General features: G+C 41.8%; 1 protein-coding gene across 1 annotated transcript in view; it reads left to right on the forward strand.

The window, feature by feature from the left end:
• Nucleotides 1–10,423, forward strand: part of ATAD2 (ATPase family, AAA domain containing 2) — an 89,073-nt gene that overhangs the window by 71,066 nt on the left and 7,584 nt on the right. The window contains exon 28 of the mRNA XM_014532462.1: nucleotides 1,800–1,806. The gene's annotated coding sequence lies outside the window, so the exon portion shown is untranslated. The remainder of the gene's footprint in view (nucleotides 1–1,799; nucleotides 1,807–10,423) is intronic.

Here is a 10,423-nt window from a genome sequence, read left to right on the forward strand (position 1 = left end):
CTGGACCCCACCCATGAATTCGTGCTCTGGGCCTCTGTAAAAGAATGATAATAAAACATATCCTCAGGTGAGGATTAAAACAACAAAAAGTCCATTAATGGTTGTAAATGCTTTTGATGACCTAATGATTTTGAGGACTACGGGTCAAGTATTTTGGAAGATGCCCCTCTATTGCAATTAGTCTATTTTTTCTGCACTGGATTTTGGGAGAAAGATCACAGAAGTAAAGTGATCATATCAAGGTCACTTATTATCAATGTAACATGACTGTTGATTGACCTTGGTCATGTGGCAGAAGTAATGTTTCTCAGGTTTCTCCAATGTCAAATTACTCTTTTTCTCCCTTTGGAAGATCACTGTGCACAGCCTACTGTTAAGTAATGGGGAGTGATGCTCTTCTTTTGCTTTTTTATTTTAACTGATTGCCTTGGGGATCCCTATAAATATGTACTGTGGTATTGTGGTTACTTCAGACTCACATCTTCACTACCACCACCACCCCCACACATACACACACACAACTTTTTTGCACAAAATAATGCATATGAGATTGCCCCATAATATGAGGGACTTTGTTAGGATTTGAATATAAGTTACTTATTTTTTGCTGAGGGATAATGTGGGAGTAAAAACACATTGCATAATAGGACATTAAGGAAAAGAGTGCTAGTTTGCCCTCTAATACCATTCTCTCATTCCTGGTAACAGTCCTGGGTGCCCAGCTAGTATGTCTCAGTGGTTGAATGTCAACCTATGAGCCAGGATATCAGTTTGGTTCCCAGTCAGGACACATGCCCAGGCTGTTGGCTCAATGCCATTCCCAGTAGGGACCCTGCAGAAAGCAGCCCATCAATGATTCTCATTGATGTTTCTCTATCTCCCTCTCCTCTCTAAAATCAATAAAAATATGTATATTTTAAAGCCCTGGACAATTTCCCAGTATTTTACTGGGAAATTATGTTTTTGTTCCTATATCGTGGCAAGAGGTGGCCATGTGACGAAGTTCTGGCCAACGAGATACAAAGGAAAGTGCACAATTTCTGGGAAAGCTCCTTGGAAGGGAAGGAGGTGAGAGCTCTTTCTGCCTTTCTGTGCTTCCTTTTTTACCTGCTGCCCGGATGGTATACATATGGAGGACTGGAACTCCAGAAGCTATCTTGGACTCTGAGATGACCTTAAAGATAGAACCCATGCCCACTTTCTCACATGAGAAAAATAAAGGACCTTGCTCATGATAACTTCAGGGTATTGTTGAAGCCCTCAACTACATCTGGACTTCTTGACAGAGAAATAAACTACTTTGTTTAAACTGCTGTTGTTGGGTGGATCTCTATTATTGACAATGGAATGCAGTTCTAACCGACAAAGGCATAGAGGATACATAAAGAGTTGGAGACTGTTTTTGGTGCTTGGGGTCTCCAAAGATCTTACTCAGGACTTGCTTCTTCTAGGAAGCAAACGCTAAATAAGGAGTCACTGAGTCCTTGAGCACACAGGTGGCATGTTCAAATGGACTTGAAAGCCTTTCTTGAAGGTCTAGATCAGCGGTTCTCAACCTGTGGGTCGAGACCCCTTTGGGGGTCGAACGACCCTTTCACAGGGGTCGCCTAAGACCATCGGAAAACATATAATTACATATTTTGTGATTAATCACTATGCTTTAATTATGTTCAATTTGTAACAATGAAAATACATCCTGCATATCAGATATTTACATTACGATTCATAACAGTAGCAAAATTACAGTTATGAAGTAGCAACAAAAATAATTTTGTGGTTGGGGGTCACCACAACATGAGGAACTGTGTTAAAGGGTCACGGCATTAGGAAGGTTGAGAACGACTGGTCTAGATAGTCTAGGCAGCCATGGGCAAACTACGGCCCGCGGGCCAGATCCGGCCCGTTTGAAATGAATAAAACTAAAAAAAAAAAAAGACCGTACCCTTTTATGTAATGATGTCTACTTTGAATTTATATTAGTTCACACAAACACTCCATCCATGCTTTTGTTCCGGCCCTCCGGTCCAGTTTAAGAACCCATTGTGGCCCTTGAGTCAAAAAGTTTGCCCACCCCTGGTAGAGACTAGAAAAATGACAGGCCAGAAGCAAGGCAGTCAAAGGGAGGCCCTCGGAGGCACTTTTGTAAAGGAAAGCTTAGTAAGACCCTGGTTGGTCAGACAAGGCACATTAAAGATAATTCCAGAGGATTAATGGGAATATTGATAGTAATAGCAATGAGTTGCTAATTTCAAGGATGAGTTGACTACAGTTAGAAACGTTGATTTTCTAGTAATGGAATGCTAGGGAGGCAGAAGAGAGTACAGTCTTTATAGTCCATATTTTGCACATAATTTTTATGGAAGGCTGAAAAACGACCACCCAAAAGATAACTTCATCCTAAGCCTTGGAACCTGTGAATGCTTCCTTCTATGGCAAAACAAAAAAGGAGAGAGGGTCCTTTAGATGTAATTCAGTTAAGGATCTTGATTATCCTGGATTATTTGTGTGGGCCCTAAATACAATCATGCATCCTAGGAAGGGGAGACAGAATGAAGTTTTAGAAGAGAAGGCAATGTGACCATCAGGTCAAAGAATGGTGTCATGCAGCCACAAGCCAAGGAAATCTGACAGCCACTGGGATCTGGAAGAAGCAAGAACAGGTTCTTCCCTCGTTCCTCTGGAGGAGTGCAGCCCTGCCAACACTTTGATTTTGGCCGAGTGGTACCAATGTAGCCTCCAGCACTGAAGGAGTTATTGTCTGGAAGTAATGCTGCCGAGAAAGAACAACCCTCCCTTTGAAATGAGCCTTCCTCAGAAGATGAGGAGGAAGAAGGTTGTCTTGTGCAGTATCTTACTTTAATTCTTGAAAGACCCTAGGAGGTAAATTCTAGTATGTTTTACAAAATAAGCTAAGGCTTGGATAGATTAGGCAATTTGCTCAATTTCACACATAAGTGGCAGAATCAGGACTTAACTAGGTCAGTGTGATGGAAACCCATGTTCTTAACCACCTCCCCTGAATAGACACTCATTTACTATTAGCATTCAACATTCTGGTATGTGCCACTGGCAACCTCCTGCAAACATCTGTAACCCCACCTGAGGGTTTTCTCGAGGTTCATACTGGATGTGAAGGGAAGGTAACATCCCCAGGAGTAGCCGCCAGCCAGATACGGATTGGAGTTGGTAAATGGTACCCCAGCTCCTTTGAGCCTTGGGAGGGGCAGCTCTGAGGTGTGTTCAGCATGTCTCCATGTTCTCCATTGTGGCTAAGTCCTAGGTCCCAGCACTATACCTGCCCGAACCTGCACTCTACATTAGCGCCCTTCCCTCCTTGTCCCACTTCACTTCCCTGTTTGTACTTTCTTGGCATCCCCTCCCAAATAACTCCTTGCTCTCACATCTTTTACTCAGGATCTACAATGGGGAGGACCCAACCTTAGAGGCTTCCTTTAATAACGTAAAAGTAGGAAAATGTGAAACATGCCCCAACAATGACTATACATTTTTTTAGGTTTCTCAGCTATTACTGAATGTCACAAACCAGCACTAATTTTATTGTGACAGCCTATTTTCACATTTCTTCAGTTTCAAAGATTGAATTATTTTATAGCAATGTTCAATTACGTTTTTATTACGTTTTTAAGAGGAAAACTGGAAGCTTCAGGTTTAGGCTATGTACTAGTAATTTTAGTATGCAAAGGTTGGAAATAAAATCACTACATTAGAGCAATCAACCCTGCCAACATCCGAGCTCTGGCTGGGAGTCAGAGAACAGCACTTAGCATGCAGTGAGAGGGCTCTTGGAATACTACTACCTTCAGAGCACATGCCAAATCAAAATGATTTAAATATCCAAAATATATTGAGACTAAAACATTTAATGGATCAAAGAATGCCAAACATGGGTACCCTGGACATGCAAACATTTGTTTGCTAAAAGTATTGATTTAAAAGACGATTGTGAAACTTCAACTGGTAAAGATTGGGGGTAAATGGGGCTCATTGCAATAGATAATGTATTCATGAAATAATTTGGAAACTGATTATGTGTGATGAATCCTAATTATAGCTATTTATTGTGGTGAATATTTAGGAAAATCAAGGTCTTAAAAAAGAGACAAGCTTTTACTCTAATTATTTAGGAAGAAAAATAAGTTACCCCAATTTTATTTGGTGTAATTATTTTTTTCATTTGGTTTGCTTATTTCATATTTAGGACCACAGAATATGTCTCATGTCTTTTTTCTCTTTCTTCCTTAAATTTTTCTTAGGTCTCCTTCCCCACCCCACTAGGGAGAAAATGTAAATTGCCATCACTCAAATGAATTCCCTGGCTTCTTCTGAACCTTCACCTCACAGCTGTTGCATGAAATATAATCACTGAAATACTAGCTAAATGAAAATGTCTATCCAAAATGACAGTTTTTGAATAATCTTATGCCAAATAACCTTGTAGGAAAGAAAACAGAGACTACTACGTGTATTTTGTTTTATCTATCAATAGCTGATTTTGCCCTGCCAGGTAGCTCAGTTGGTTAAAGCATCGTCCTGATACCCCAAGGTTGTGGGTTCAATTCCAAGTCAGGGCACATACAAGAATAAACTCATGAATGCATAAATAAGTGGAATAACAAATCAATGTTTCTCTCTCTCTTTCTCTCTCTCTCAAAAATTAATTTTTAATAAAAGCTTTACAAAAACAGCTGATCTGAAAATATACCAAAATGCTAATAGTGGTCAGAAAGAGGGGACAATAGATGGATTTTTATCTCTTTTTTTTAAGTTGCTTTGGTAATGAAAATATGTTGTAAATATTTAAAAGTTGCTTTTAAGCTATAATTCTCATTTTAATTATGAAATCTGAAATATCTAAGGACAAAAAAGGTCAGAACGTACTTTCTTGTATATAAAGTGAAAAATTATGTCTTATATTTTTGTATTGTCCCTCAACTGTCTTTTGCAAATATTTTTCAAAACAAGTTGTTAAATGATGAACAGAGTGAATCCAGAGACATGGAAGCATGGAACAGAGTGCAGAATCTTGGAGGGAAGGCGGGGGAGGGTGGGGGGTGGGAGATAATCAACCAAAGACCTTGTATACATATATGCATAACCCATGGACACAGACAATAGAGTGGGGAAGGCCTGGGGCGGGACAGGTAACTGGGCGGGCTGGAGGGGGTCAATGGGAGAATGGGGGAAATATATAATACTTTCAACAATAAAGATTTTAAAAAAATACTTGTCTAGAAATATATCCTAAGAAATCAGAAACACCAATCATAGAGGATACATGCACCCCTATGTTCATAGCAGCACAATTTACCATAGCTAAGATTTGGAAACAGCCTAAGTGCCCATCAGCAGATGAGTGGATTAAAGAAAACTGTGGTACATCTACACAATCGAATACTACGTTGCAGTAAAAAAGAAGGAACTCTTACCATTTGCAACAGCATGGATGGACCTGGAGAGCATTATGCTAAGCGAAATAAGCCAGTCGGAGAAAGATAAATATCACATGATCTCACTCATTTGTGGAATATAATGAACAACATAAACTGATGAACAAAAATAGATCCATAGACATAGAAGCATCAAACAGACCGTCCAACCTTAGAGGGAAGGCAGGGGAGTCGGGAATGGGAGGTAAGAGATCAACCAAAGGACTTGTATACATGCATTTAAGCATAACCCTGGACATAGTACTGGGGTGAGGGCATGTGCTGGGGGGTGGGAACGTCTGGAGAAATGTCAATGGGGGGAAAGGAGACATATGGGATACTTTAAACAAAGAATTTTTTTAAAAAAGTTGTTAAAACGTCTGAAAATCTATGTGATCAAAAAGGTATCTAAATTTTGGGTACATGCATTACATAAACCTAGCATTGTATCATCTTCCTGGCTCTAAGCTATGACCCAGGAGAGAAAGAAACATGGAAGGTGGAGGTAGCTTACAAATTACAGAGTGCAGAATCTTGGAGGGAAGGCTGGGGAGGGTGGGTGGTGGGAGATAATCAACCAAAGACCTTGCATGTATCTTCTATGATTGGTGTTTCTGATTTCTTAGGATCTATAAATTGGTCTATATTTTCCATTTATAACATTCACAATTAAAATGAGATAATAGGAGTTCAATTGCATTAAAAATGACAAGACACAACACTAATATGTTATTTTGGGGGTATTTTAATTGTAGTTCTGAGGACAAGAACTAACTGCGTTGTCCGGTAATTTATACTTGCTGAATTTCTGTATACGTGTGCATACTATTACTGAGGTCCTACTGTATGCAAGGCATTAGGAGAGATAAAAATAAGAATGAGGTATGGTCCCTGTCCCCCTAGAAATGTACAGTACAGTAAAATTACATGTCAATGCACCTAAATTGTCTCAGACCTCAGTAAAGAATTTAGGTTTGTCTTTATCATCAAAGGCACAGAAGGATGATAGCAATGTTCACTGGAGGCTTCACTGTGTGGTGGGCAAGGGGGCCTGTGGAGTCAGCCTGGGTTTCAATCTTGTTGAACATGTTCTCCACAAAAGATGCCTTTTGCTCAGCCGGCGTGGGTCAGTGGTTGAGCACCCGCCTATGACCAGGAGGCCATGGTTCGACTCCTGGCAGAGCACATGCCTGGGTTGTGGACTCAATTCCCAGTGTATGGCATGCAGGAGGCAGCCAATCAATGATCCTCTCTCATCACTGATGTTTCTCTCTCCCTCTCCCTTCCTCTCTGAAATCATTCACACCAGTGAATGTTTTCCAATCCTGTGCACACTGTAGCCTGGCTAATGCTACATAAAAGTGCAGAGAATCAGCATAAAAGTGAAGTCTACAAGGTCACTAACAAAAGTGTCACCAGCTGTTGGTCAAATGCAGATTCACCCCCTTATCCCAGACCTACTGAATTCAACTCCCCTGGGAGCAGGGTCTGAGAATCTACATTTTAAACAATTTCCTCGAACATTATTTTAGAACTGTTGCTCTAGACTCCTCTGCTAAGACTGAAACACAACGAAGCATTGCATTATTTCACTCTGCTATCTCTTTCTCCTTGGGTGGGCCTATAGGCTTATTTGTATGGTGAAATTTCAGGTCAAAAAAGATACATTGACACCTTTTTTTTTTCAGATGTAGTGTTGACATAGCCATTTCTTATGGAAATAGAGTATGTATCAATGAATGAACCAAACCAGATGACACCATAATTTCTTTTTTAAAAAAATATATTTTATTGGTTTTTTACAGAGAGGAAGGGAGAGGGATAGAGAGTTAGAAACATCGATGATGAGAGAGAGACATCGATCAGCTGCCTCCTGCACATTACCCATTGGGGATGTGCCTGAAACCAAGGTACATGCCCTTGACCGGAATCGAACCTGGGACTCTTTAGTCTGTAGGCCGACGCTCTATCCACTGAGCCAAACCGGTTAGGGCTGCCATAATTTCTTTTATGTGTATAAACATGTTACTCCTTAAATAAATACTGACAAATCAGTTTTTCCTGATTCTGTAGTTCTATATAAATGGTCTTATGCTAGATACAGAAATAGAGGAGGAGGGGAGTAGGTAGGGCATTTACCAACAATATTAACTTGCCTTTACAGTTATTATCAATAACATTTTTATTTTTCCCAAAGCAAAGACTAACAGGAATAGGAAATGACCTGGCCCTAACTTGACTTTGAGTTTGTTCAGTCTGAACTAGCTTTAGCAGGAACATTTGTTCACCTCGGAGGTAGCCATTAGAATTGTGGGAATTAGAATTTCACTAGTACTACATTCTCAAGTTCACCAAACTCTAGTTAAAAGTTTAAAGTGTCTTAGTTTGCTGTCTTTTTGGCTCATCTGTTTCATGCTATCATGTTTTATAGAAGACTTTTTCACCGAGAGTAGAAAAAGGAAAAATAGTAACAGAAGGAAACTATAACAAAAAGCCTGTTCCTCTTCAGTGATACCAGTGCTTAGAACTTTTGATTCAAAGTTCTTCATTTCCTACAAATATTTCTTTCAACTGTTCCAAAGGTAGGAGAGGCTCTGAATAGCCAAAGTGCTGTGCTTTTTAAAACCTGCTGGACAACTTCTCATCTCTAACAGTGCTGAAATTTTGCCATACCCGACTGTGTATGACAAACCACAAAACATTTGCATAAAAAAATCTAGACTCTTCTAACTGTGCCAATCCGTGGCTTAAAAACTTACTTCTGGAGCTGAGTAGCTGTTGGAATCAGTCATATTTACAATTTTTACAAATGAGTTTATTTTAATAAAAACAAGTTGCTCTGTGAGCATGATCTCTAAACAGATTTATGTGGGCTGGCACAATCTGCTATGCGAAATATATATTCACATTGCTTAGGTCTGCAAGCAGTTTTTATTTTAGGGTGAGTCTTGCTTTGTACAAGGATACCAAATAATTGGCAGCAATCCAGCTGAGGACACTGTTCTCAGCACTGTGCTATTAAAATTGTTTTCCTGGACAGAATTGCCCTGTGGGCATGGCCCTAACTTGGGAGGACTCTGGGCTGCTGGCATTGGGCAGTGAACCAGAAGGACAGCTTATAGAGGGAAGGAGGTGACACTATAAGCTGGTACTAAAGTTAAAGAACTGGGAGGCAGGTGAGGAGGAGGAGGAGGATGGACAGGAGAAAAGGAAGGAAAAAAAGAGGGAGATGAAGGAGGTAGGAGAGAAAGAGATGATTTATATTCATCAGTCCATACCCTTAAAGGGTCTCTTTATGTATCTCTCCTTGATCTCTGGCTTGATTTTTTAAAATATATTTTTATTGATTTTAGAAAGGAAGGGAGAGATAGAAACATCAATGATGAGAGTCATTGATTGGCTGCCTCCTGCACGCCCCCTACTGGGGATCTAGCCCCCAACCTGGGCTTGTGCCCTTGATCAGAATCCAACCGGGACCCTTCAGTCCACACGCCAACGCTCTATCCGCTGAGCCAAACCGGCTAAGGCTGGCTTGATGTTTTTATGTTCATGCTGTTTTGCTTGTTTACTAGACTGTAATCTCCTTGAAGACAGTAATACTGCCTGACTCAGCTTTGCATCCTCCACAGTGCCTGGCATAAGCTGCTGCTCAAAAACCATTGTTAAATGCATGAAGAAAAGAATGAGTTTCTGTATCTGAAGCATTTCCTTTCCTCAGAGATCAGTCCCAAAAAGAGCTTCTCAGTGGGCACAGTATTGCCCCCTCGGAAATATACTGAAATTCTATGGGGGCAGTTTTTGGCCTGTATAGTTCTCATATTGGTGTATTTATTTACATAGAGAAAAACATTGCTTTATTATTTTTACTGATATTAGTATAGCATTTTATAATCAATGACTTTTTATTTTTCACTTGTAGAACACCGACTTCTTGAAATTATTTGTGTAAATAGCTTGCATTATCTATGAACTTAATCCCAGGAGAGTAAAATGATGTTAAATTTTTGTTGTAAATACAGGGTGTTGAGTATGGCAGACTGAGTACCTCTGTTTTATAAGATCATGAAGCTTCGCTTGCTTATGCTTCCACAAGTTCTAGGATTCTAAGATGAAACATAGAAATAAACAGAAGCTGGTGTCCATTGACTCCAACCATCAGGCTTTCCCTTGAAGCTACTGCCTATCTTAGGATTGGTGGGGCTCCGCGGAGCACTGCAGTCAGAGCGCAGACCAGAGGGTCCGTGGCTGGGCTGGGGGCGGGGGATGAACGCCAAAGCACCGAAGAGTTCTCGCACGTCCAGGCCCGTGAACCTGTGCAGAGTAGCTTGGAGCGTGAGTCGTTTCTCTCTGCTTTGGTTTGAATTTCTCTTCTTTAAAACATGATGCGGGCGTGGAGGGGAGGGGCGGGGACGCCGCCTGGTTTTCCCAGAAGCCTGGCCCCCCCTCTGCGGGACTGGCTCACCTTGGAGCTGTCCGGATTTGAGGACCACAGCCTGCAGAGAAAGCACTCCTGGAGGGTGACTCCGGAGGGGGGAAGGAAGGGCTTTCGGGGGACAGAGGATGCCTCCGTCTCGCAGGGCGGTTCGAAGTGAGGGTGACCTAAACTTCTGGTGTTTGCGGGCAGCGCTGTGGCCAGTGGAAGCAGGGACCCTGGAGGCAAGAAGAGGTGGGGCGTTGGTTGACCAGTGGTGAGGCTTCGGCTGGAATAGAGACGGGCCTCGGGAAGGCGGGGCTTCTATTGACAGAGGGCGGGGCTTCCTCTCACGGGGGCGGGGCTGGGACAGAACTGCCGCCGGGAAAGGGGCTTATCGTGAGTATTTCTCAGGATCCGGCGCTGACAGTAGGAAGGCCGAGCGCTCAAGGGGCGTGGCCGAAACTGACAAGAGGCGGGGCTGTCTTCCGGACGGACCCGAGTTAAGGCCAGGTTTCTGCGGTAGAGGGCGGAGCGACCGCCGGCCGGGGGGGGGCCACTTCCA

The sequence above is a fragment of the Myotis brandtii genome, unplaced genomic scaffold (assembly GCF_000412655.1).
Source record: "Myotis brandtii unplaced genomic scaffold, ASM41265v1 scaffold896, whole genome shotgun sequence".
Classification (NCBI taxonomy): Eukaryota; Metazoa; Chordata; class Mammalia; order Chiroptera; family Vespertilionidae; genus Myotis; species Myotis brandtii.